Genomic DNA, 11,623 nt, shown 5'->3' with positions numbered 1-11,623 from the left:
GGATCTGTTGTTATAATAAAAATCTTCCAAGAAGTAGGTCTTAAGAGAAGGTTCCATCAATATAGTGAGTACCTGAGTTTGATCCATAGCATTCTCTTGAAAAAGCCAAGCATGATGTCATTCCCTTGTAATCCCAGGAGAAGCATCCCTGGGACTCACATAGGCTAGTTTGACCAGCAGAATGGTGAGCCCTAGATCCCAGGGAGGGACTGAGTCTCAAAACACAAGGTAGTTATCTTCTGAGAAATGATGCTGCTGATCATACTTTGGCCCCAACATACATGTACACTTGTGAATATGCACATCCACACGTACACAAATATATGATACATGCTTGAATAGACACATGTATCCTCCATCTCACACACAAAAAGAATCTTTGTGTAGCAGCCCCCCCAAGATGCTCCACTGTATGGTCAGATCTCATTCCATTACGTGGCTGCACCTTCAGCCACTCTTGATTCATGTGTGAATTCTGAGATGCACATGTTTTATCATAGTGAGCTGGCCCTCACTGTACACCAGGGTGCTGAGAAAACATGTGGGGTTGCCAAGGACAACAGAGACACGGAGGGAGTTTCCAGGTAGTTCTTTTAGAGAAAGACAAACAGAACTTGTTTCTCATCTCCGAGGAGCCACCATTACTTTCCTCATCGCCACCAAGGACCCTGCATCTGTACAAAGAAATGTCTCCAGCCACAAGCGTCTGTTGTGCTGAGAGGCACACAGAGTGGTATAACGTTTGGCTGTTTCCCCATTGCCAACCCCCTGGGTGAGACTTGATTTAAGCAAAACAGACAGACGTTCCTAAGTAAATCTCACCTCCTCTCCTAGCTCCGTTGTTGCTCTGTGCTCTACAAGAACAGAGCTAGTGGCTGAAGACCTGGTTCAGCTGGCAGAGTGCTTCCCGTGCATGCAGGAGGATCTACGTTTGAGTCGCTAGCACCCAAGTCTGCCACGGTGGAGCAGACTTTTTTGGTAATAAAGCAAAATTAGGAGAATCCTTGGGTATTTTGACCAGCCGACCTAGTTAAATAAGGGATCTCCAGGATCAGCAAGAAAATCTGTCTCAAAAAATAAAATAAATAAAGTGAAGAATGACTGGGTAAGATGTTCAGTGTATGATCTTAGGTCTCCATAGGTACACAATGCATGTGTGCCTGCAATGACTGGGTAAGATGTTCAGTGTATGATCTTAGGTCTCCATAGGTACACAATGCATGTGTGCCTGCAAGCATATGTGTACCAGCAAGCACAGGTACACACGCGCGTGCCCGCGCGCGTGTGCGCACACACACACACACACACACACACACACACACACACACAGAGAGAGAGAGAGAGAGAGAGAGAGAGAGAGAGAGAGAGAGAGAGAGAGAGAAAGAGATCCTTCAAATCCCAAACAATGAAACAACAACATGTATTTGTGCTTTTTTTTTTTTTTCCGCACTGGATAATGAAATGTGATTTGCTTTCTGCTGAGACTGACTGGCTAAAAGCGCCATCTTCCCTCCGTCACCCTCGCAGCAGCAGAAAGGAAGGTGTTTCCACTTGCTGTGACAGTCTTCCATTTCATTCTTTGCTTTCATCTTTGCACTGAAATGCATGTGGTTTTCAGACACAGGAAAGAAAACATGCCCGCCTGTGGTTGAACTTTCCACTAGAGAACAGGCAAACTGCAGTTCAGAAGCAGTGCTGGTGGGGAGAGCCTTTCTGCTTAAACGCAAGAACCCACACGATAAAAATTCCTCTAGAGAAGAATGCTGTGTACAACTTCAGTTCTCAGAAGATTTTGGGGACGAGGCCATTTGGCAACTGGTCCTATGATGGAAGATACTTGTGACTGGAGAACGGGTGTGACTTCAAGGTCCTTTCTGCTTTTTTTTTTTTTCTCTTCTAGTTTGAATTTTGGGGAATCAGAGAATGGCATCTTTCTTGCCGATATTCCCCACTTCCCATCTCCTCTAAATGTCTTACCAGCTCCCACTGGAAGCAAACTGGCCCATGAAAATGTCTCTTCCTCTGGTAGCGCCTGACCTTCACAGCTGCTTTCAATTCCCGTTCGGGTTTGTTCCTCCGGGTCTGACCTGTGGAGTTCATTTTACAGGTGAAATGAATTGTTCAATAACTATTTACAGTCTGTCAGCTGAACTGAAAGTATAAGTTGGAATTTTATAGTCAACCAGAATTCTGGCATGGATGAACGAAAAACATCATTTAAGCTTTCTGCTTGAAATGTAATTATCAAATAACTCATGACACGGAGGGAGTTTTGTAGAAATTCTCTTTGTAAGTTAACTTTGGAAATATTTTTCACAGATAGCTGGTGTGTCTAACAGTACAGGGGTAAACAGCCTTGGCTAAGTCTCATGTGCTTTTCCAAGAGGTCATCTGCCTGGCCAGTAGGAGAAGAATGGGCCAATAGCATCGTAAACACACGGTGACTTGATTCTTTTTCTTCCACTGCCTTGTCGGCCACAGTAAGGTAAGATCATAGCGAGGGAAGCTCTGTAGGGTACGGAGAGGCATTGCTGCCAGTGATGTTCATATGGGAGTCCAGCACAGAGAGCTTTGCCTCCAGGGTATAGAGGAAGCTGGCGTGAGCCTGTCTGCCTCAGTTACTCTCTAATCTAGAGAGGCGTGTGATACACACATGTGCACAGTTGGGGTCTGTAAAATTCATTCCTACCAGCATTGGATGGTAGGGGAGCATTCTCCTGACTCTTTCCCATTGAAGTCGGCCCTCAGTATAACAGCCAGAGCAACCCCTGCAAATGTCTATTCGGTCACTACAGCTCCCCTTTCCCTAGGGTGCCCTAGCACCCACTCCCCAGATCTGTTCAAAAGACTCATCTTCTTCACTCTGCTTGAGTCTCATGAGCCACCTCACTCCTTAGGGTGCCTAACAAACCGTAACCTAAGGCGTTGGTTAAAAGCATCCTTCTGGCCCTGGCCTCCTCAATTTCTCAGTGACGACTTTACTGCTATTTCAGGACACAAGCTGCTACCTCAAAAGCCTGATTGATTATATCTCTAGGAATTGAATCCAGGGCTCTGGGCTTGGTGGGCAAACAGTCAACCACTGAACTATATCGCAAGAAACTTAGTATAATCCCAATACTATTTTAGAAATATATGATGACTTACTAGTTACCTAAAAATTGCAAGATCCTTTTAACATTAGCAATCAATTTATGCCAGGCAGTATCATAACTGGAAGAAAAAAAAATTTACTAATTTCAAGAGACACAAAGTATCAGGACATTCATCTTGACAAAAAATATAGAAAGGTACTTCCTTAAACTTGATAATTAATATCTAGAAAAAACAAGAGACATCCTTCTTAGTGAAGAAGTTTTGAAAAGATCACTAGTAGCATCAGGAACATGATGAAAACACTTTTAATATAAGCTGTCAACTTTCTACTGGAAGTCTTTAGCCAGTAAGCAGGGCAGGGGAAGAAGGTCCGGTTAAGCCAGTACAATCTGGTCTGAGTTGTAGATGAGACATATGCATTTAAAGACTAAAAACAACCTGCAAATATATTATAAGACCAGAAGTTTCGGAAGGTTTTTTTTTTTAAATCAAAATCAACATAAAAATCAACAGTGTTAATATAATGTCAATACTACTATTGTAGCTAAAAGGTTATCATTACAATAATGCTGTAGTTGGAAAAGAGACTGGCAAATTCTTTTAAAAACATTTTTTAACTTTCTTTTTATTTATTCTTTGTGTCTTTCACATCATGCATCTCGAGCACATTCTTTTCCAGTCCCTGCATATCTGCCCTCTACTCTTGTAACCTCCCTGCCCCTCAAAAGAAAAGAAAATTTAATGGAAAAAAAGAGAAAAAAAGGAAAAAATCTCACCATGGAAGTTTTAGTGTGATACAGTGATTCATGCAGTAAACCCTTTTATCCAAATATTTTTACTTGCAAGTGTTCATTGCAAAGAGTCATTGATCTGGTCCGAGGCCTCTGGTTTCTGCTTTACTACCAATGCTGGGCCCTCACTAGGACTCTCTTGGATAGCCTGTTGTGGCCCTGAGTCATGGAGATCCTCCAGCTTTGGATCTGCAGGACCCCCCCCTCCCTTCACGTGCTCCAGCAGATCATAGACGAGGTGGATGTTGGGCTGGGCCAACTCTTAACTCTGGTTCTAGGCCTGGGTAGTGGCAGTATTGGTCAGTCCGCCAGCTCTCCCTGTCTTCACTAACAGGATAAGCTCTGCAGCAAGGATGAGCGAGGGGTGGGTCTAGTTTCCCTGCTTTCACACCCCCAGGGGGCAGCTCTCCCACACCTCCTCCTTCAGGGCCAGCTCTACCGTGTTGCCCAGGTGAGGTGAAGGGACCCCTCTCCCAGGTACTGGAGCTGGTGATGGGCAGGAACAACTCTCCAGTTTTTATGACCTCAGGTGTGGCGGGCTAGGGGGCATCTCTCCCCAGCCCGTGCCACGATGTGGTAGATGAGGAATGGGGCCGAGACTGGCAAATTCTAACCAGTCTTCTGTTCCTTCTAGGTGTTTAGTTGGACACAAACCACAAAGTCATTTAGGTTATGTTTAGTCGTATGTCTAAGCAAACAGAAGGAATTGGGACCAGGAGTTCAATTCAAAGCACAAGTTTAAACAAAGCATGTAGGGCCTGGACTTAGGGAGACAATTCAGTTGCCAGAGTACTCATCTTGGGAGCATAGGGCCCTGAGTTTGATCCCCAGAACCCTCATGAAAGTGTTTAAAAGCCTAGTGTTTGGGAGGTGAAGACAGGAGACCCTTGGGGCTCCTGGGCCAGCCTGCCTAGTATAATTGACAAACTTCAGATCAGTGAGAGACGCTGTCTCTAAATAAATAAATAAATAAATAAATAAATAAATAAATAAATAAATAAATAAATTCTTCAGCATGTGATTGGTGGGGGAGGGCCCAGCTCATTGTAGGTGGTGCCATCCCTGGACTGGTGGTTCTGGGTTCTATAAGAAAGGAGACTGAGCAAGCCATGGGGAACAAGCAAGTGACACAAATGAAAGTCATCTGGGAGGAGAAAGCCCCAATTAATAATATGCCTCCATAAGATTGGGTTATAAAGTATTTTCTTAGTTAGTGGTTGGTGGTGGAAGTCCCAGTTCACTGTAGATGGTACCATCCCTGAACTGGTGGTCCTGGATACTTTAGGAAAGCAGTCTGAGCAGCTCTCCATGGCCTTTGCTGTGCTAGATAATAATGGAAATGATGGGACATTAGAGTCTGACTCTCTGGAATGTCTTGTTACCTGGATCTCACGGTGCTAAGCATGCTGGGTTTCCTCTGCTTTGCTCTGGCCACTGTTCGTCTTTTCAGTTTTGACCCTAGAATGGTGTGGTCCTCAAGCTGACTCATTGCCCTCCTAGATTCACCGCTCTTTGCCGTTCATCCTCGGTCTCCGAGGCTCATGTTCTTCCCTGTGCATTTGCTGCACCGTGTGCAGCCCTCAGTCCTCCAGCAGGATCAAATGTCCTTTGTTCTGTCTTTATTCTACCTGTGTGCTCTTGACTGAAATGACCAATGCTTCAAAAACTGTAATCTATACTTCCACGCCTTTGTTTGGCTTATGCCCTTTCATCTCTCAGGAAAGCTCTTTCCCTCTGTATTCTTCAAAAGCGTTCTCCATTCTTTAGTATCCAGGTAAAGGGAAAGGAAGAGCATGAGCAAAATTGCCGATTTCTTATATTTGTTTTATTTACTTATTCATCTTTTAGCAAAAATATTTGTAAATGTATTCTTTGATTCTTTTGTGGATATGTTCATTACCCTCCCCCAACTTTTTCTAGATCTCCCTTCCTCCCAACTTCATGTCCTTCTTATTTTCTGCAGTTTTCTTTTTATAACCCATTGAATCTCATTAGTGTTGCCAATATATGTATATGATTTTAGGACCGTCCACTGGAGCATGGTTGACCTACCTAGGGCCACACCCCAACAGAAAGTTCCCTCTCCTCCTCAACAGCCACCAACTGTTGCTTGCTCCTCAGCGAGGGGTGGAGCTTATGAACCTTTCCCCTTCCCTATTCGCCCCTTCCATGCTAGAGTACTGACTGGCTTTATTTTGACAAGAATGCGGTAGTCCTATCATGTTTAGGAGACACTGTTTCCTTCTTGACCTCCCTAGCAATTGGCTCTTATAACATTTCTACAACCTCATCTGTGGTGTTTCCTGAATTTGGGAGGTATCTAAGTGGGACATCTATAAAATGCATTTTGAATATGGTTCAAATTTCATCTTCTCTATAAAATGTATCCAATATGCCTTCTCTCTAATAAAAACTAAAACAATTTCTTCTTTGTATTTGTATGTCATTGTTTATTATCAATATTACTGCAATGTGACACCTTTTGTTATTTACATCTTTGCCTTTCCAGTTACAAAGAAACCTTTATTTGGTATTGATGCAAAATGACAATATAGGGCTGTGATCCAGGTCTAGCAGCTTTGGCTTTTACTATCAACAAAATCATTTTTCAACAAAGCAAGATTTCAGAGCTCGTTTTATTACTGGCTGTGGTTTGAGTCTGAAATGTTTCCCCCTGGGCTCCTGTACTGAATGCTGTTCTCTACTGGATGGGGCTGTTTGAAGAGGCAATGGAAAAGGTAGGGGCTATCAAGTAGACACAGACGATTAGGGGAGGCCTTTGAAGACGATAACCAGCTTTTGTTTAGTCTGTCTCTGCCTCTTCATCTGCCGCTGCGTGAACAGTCACAGCCTCATCCCCCTGCCATCACTGACAATAGCAATTCCACCTTGGCTTTTCCCGCCATGATGGACCAAACATGTCTGAAACTGTGAGCCAAAATACAACCTGTCAGCATTCAGCGGTTTCATCACGTATTCTGTCACAAAGGTACGGAAGCAAGTAATAAATTACTTAAGCAAAGAAGTTGGTTTGAGGCAGAAAGATGAATCGTTAGCTTGGATACAGTCCTATTTGTTTTTCTCATTAGGCCCTGAGCACTATTCATATGGTGACTAAGGACTCAGAAAACAAAATATCAGTTTTATATACAAAATATATTACTTTTGGACAAGAAGAAATCATCCATGCACATAACACATACACACATACCACACACACACACACACACACATACACACACACACCACAGACCACACACCACACATACATATATACATACACATATGTCAGCTGTGTTCTAATCAAGATACTCATTTGTGGCTTTTCCCACCATATTTTTATGATTCTTATAGGAAGCCATAACACCTAGCTCTATGAATGGGTATAATTAGTTCTCAGTAATTGGTGATATATTTTACATATAAGTCAAGATTTTGTCAATCCAGAATAATGATTACAAAAAAGAGCATATATTCTAAAATAGAGGACTTAGCAATTTATCTTAGGGTTTTCCTAATCCATCTAGAGAACTGGTATATCTTTTCCTCCGCCTTCCTCTTCCTCTTCTTCTGTTCCTGTTCCTTCTCCTTCATTACCTCCTCTTAATTTTTCAATTGAAAACTCAAACTTATAATTAGTTAAAAATTATTAGACTCTTTCTATTTTGTAACTGCAGTAGTACTTTTAACACTTGCACGTCTGTCTTAACTTTATTTCTCTGTTCTCACTCCAGCTTCAGCTCTATTCACTCAATAAATAATTATTTGGCCCATATTGTGAGACTCTTGTATGCACGTATGCTCTTGATCTTAACTTACTCTTAAGAGGAAGAGAAAATCCACCAGCTTGGGTTGCTGCAACAAACTACCAGAGGCTTAGTACTTTAAACAACAGAGACAGCTTTTCTCCATCAGGAAGGCCAAACTGTTTCACAGTCTGTGCATCTGCAGTGGTGGTTCCTTCTGAAGCATTCTTCTTGGTTTGTAGATGGCTGCCTTCTTTCTATGTCTACATGCTGACTTCTCTCAAGGTACTGTTCATAATCTTTTAATAAGAGTGTTTGCTGTGCAAGCATGAGGACAAGAATTCGAATCCTCAGCACTCATAAAATACAGGCATGCCTACATGTGCCTGCAACCAATGCAGTGGATGTCCAGAGACAGGAGGATTGCTGAGACACGCAGGCTGACTACATCTGGATTCAGTGAGTGACCCCAACTCAAGGAGAACATGATAGAGCAGGATACCTGAAAACCTTCTCTGGCTTCCAGGCAGGCACAGGTGGATGTATATGTATTTACCACACACATACACAAACACACTAAATTATAAAAGACTCCAACATATGAAGGTTTGGGATTTGCGGCAGGAGAGACACAATTTAACTCATAACAAAAGGTCAGTGACTACCTGTATACTGTTAAGTTCCTTGAGAGAGGCACAGTGGATGCCTAGAAAAACATTCCAAGGGAAGGAAGGAGCAAACAGGACCTGGAAGACTGAGTAGACCTTCTCCCAGGGGAGAGATAAGGAGCAAGCCATTTGAAGGAGAAATAACAGCAGGCGCAAAGGCAAAGAGCTGAGACAGTTCCTAATGTGTGTGGAAAGTGTGGGGGCCATCTCTTCGAGTGGAGTAGCAGATGGGATGTGGGAGATATGGGGGTACGGTAGCAGTCACAGTAGTCAGCTGTGTATGCATTGCAAGAAAGCATGAACCCCGGGGAGATTTTCTGAATAACACTAGTGCGCTGCCCGTGTAGCCTGTTCCACCCAAAAAGGCTCTCTCTGGAGTCGTTTCCTTTGTTTATTTGTTTGTTAAATTGCCACTTATTCCTGCTGATGGGTTTGCAGAGGGATTCACACATGCTGCTGGTATTTCCAACCCGGCCATCTTGGTTTTGAACAGTGACTGGTTTTTGCTTTTTTTATGAGGAAAATACTTGCTTACAGCAACCTTTGAAGGAGACATTGTAAGGTCAAAATACTTTTGTTGGCTGCCTCCTGCTATGGTTAGAAATCATACCTCACTACTTGGCCTTCTAACTGATGGAGACATGTTGACTATAGGGAAATATGGTAGATTTTTCTCTTTACACAACAATAACAGTTGAAACTAGAGCGGTTACATTTCTGTGTGTTTGCTTCCTTTGTTGTTATTCTTATCGGTATAAAAAGTGACATCTGGTAATGTCACTTAACTCTTAAATATTTTCTTAACTTGTCTCAAAGGTTTTATTCAATAGAAGCATCACCATGGCACTATGAAGGTCAACTTGTTATTGGATATTACCAATTTGCTAACTTATGAAATTTGTATCTGTTATATTTTCTGCCTACAGAATCTAATTCGGTTTTAAAATATTTTTAAAGGTTTATTTTAATTTTAATAGTGTGTGTGTGTGTGTGTGTGTGTGTGTGTGTGTGAATATGAGGGTACAAGAACCCACAGAGGCCAAAGGAGAGCAATAGATACATCGGAGCAATAGAGTACCGATAGCTGTCAGCATCTTGATACAGGTGCTGGGAATCAAACTCACGTGCAGTGCACCTTCTTTTGAGTCAGGGTCTCTCAATGGTCTGGAACCCTTGAAGTAGGTTAGCATGCCCCAGGCATCTACTTGTCTCTGCCTCCTCAGTGCTTTTTTTTAAATGTGGATTCTGGGTTTACTAATTTTCAAGCACTTTACCAACTGAGCTACCTCCTCCTCAGGTCCGGACATCTGCAAACTCTCACTCTAAGTCTGCGGCGAACTTCTCGACCAGCGAGAAAGAACAACCACCACACGAGGATTCTTCTCAGGTCACGCTTTAATTGGAGTGCCCTTGGCTGAAGGAGCATGAAGCGAGAGGGGGCCCGAGAGCACTAAGGCAGCTGCTTATATAGGGAAATGGCACACGGGTCGCCCTGTGATTGGCTGCCATCATCAGCTGACACCAGACTGTATCGGGATAGGCCCAAGGACCCTTATCCACCGCGCATGCGGGAAGCGGGGGACACGCAGCTCCCAGAGGCATAGCCAAATAAGGAGTTGTTTATTTCCAACAAGACAGGACGTCGGTGCCATCTTGTAATGGCGATCCTGTCCAGCTTGCTACAGTTTCCCCTTTCTTTTATAAAGACAGGCAGCTATTAAGTGGAGGGCATCAGGTCAGAGTCCAACCATGGTGTCAGATCTAAAGAGGAAGGGACTGGGACAAGGAGAGACCCTTCTCTCGAATGGTGAAGCAAATTTACCTCTCCTGGGAACAGAGGGGTGCCTTATGATTCTTAGGTCGAGTGGGGACCAGGTCTTTTTCCCCCCTTACCCGTCCTAGGGTTCCCAGGACCCTGTCTTAGGCTGGGGGATGTCCTGACATAAGTCACCCATCCTTGGAGCTCCTCAAATAAAAGGTATCTAGCAAGACCTAAAGTAAGCAGATCACAGGGCACCCTGTCTTAGGCCATGTGAAGTGCAATTCTCATCCTGGCACCATGCCATGTTGAGCCGGCCAGTACAGCCTCTGTATGGTGTGCTGTTCAGGCGAGGACTCCACAATATCTCCCGTCATTGGGCCCCTGCATCTATCATTAATGAAAAGACTGTGAGGAGCTCCTCAAACAAAAAATATAATGATATAATTTTGGGCACCAATAACTCCATTTTCCAGACAAGAAGAAAGGGCATTTTCCAAACCCAGTATTTACCTTTTAGTCTGGCCTTAGGTATCCTCCTTCCTAAATGCCTATTCCACATAAAATTACATGTGCTGCCTGCCAACAATTAGGGCAGTGTAAAGGGGATCAAAATCTAAAATTCTTAGCATATGCATTAAACCCAAACATTTTACAGCGTGTGTCAAACCTTTCCCAACATCTATAAGCAGTTACAAATATCATTAGATCAATTGCAGTAAGAGCATAATGACATACATTGTTGTTATTAAATACCATCAGTTCCAGTCTCTGAGCAACAGTGACAGAGACTGTCACTGTTAAGTGAAGAGGGGTTAATATTTTAATTAAAATGAGTTCTGTGTCCCAAAGGTTAAAACTGTCAGATGTTTAGTCTGCACCTTAGTTTCAAAGCAAACCAGAATTCAAACAAACTGTAGAAGGAGCTCAGCATTAGTGCTTCAGGGCAGGTGGGATTCCTGGGTGAGGTGAGCTGGATTCAGCAACCTGAAGCACATCCTGGTCTCCCTGGACTCTCGAGGCAGAAGGACACCTTGCAGAGTGGCACAGCAGGTTTTGTTATCAGGCATTCCTCTCCTTGGGGGCAGGAAAGACCGGACCAAGGACCTCTCCCCAGTCGCCTCTAGAATTCCTCTGTGGGGCGTCTACAGCCTCAACATCAGATCCAGCTTTTATTTTCTTTCTGTGAAAAAAGCATAAACATATCCTCGACCCCAAAAATATATAGGTTGAGTTTTTTCATAATGCATTGCAAGGGCTTTTCCACCTTGCCTTAGCAAAGGTTAGCTTGGTGTTATCATGCCAGATCCATTTGCATCATGATCTGCTTGCAACTTTTATGAGTTGCTTTTAAGAAGCCTTGTTATGCTCCACAATCTTATTATTATTATTATTATTATTATTATTATTATTATTATTAGCTATATATGCAGTTCTTCCATTGGAAGAGCCATTTGTAAAATTTAGCATAAAACCCTTTAAGGGATTTTCTGCTATAACATTAGCAAAATACAGTTGTGTGAATTGTAGCAATGATCATCTGGGAAAAGATTATTGTTTTTG

This window comes from Microtus ochrogaster, chromosome 16, assembly GCF_000317375.1.
Source record: "Microtus ochrogaster isolate Prairie Vole_2 chromosome 16, MicOch1.0, whole genome shotgun sequence".
Classification (NCBI taxonomy): domain Eukaryota; kingdom Metazoa; phylum Chordata; class Mammalia; order Rodentia; family Cricetidae; genus Microtus; species Microtus ochrogaster.
The sequence above is the reverse complement of the archived record's forward strand: the minus strand, read 5'-3'. Positions refer to the sequence as shown.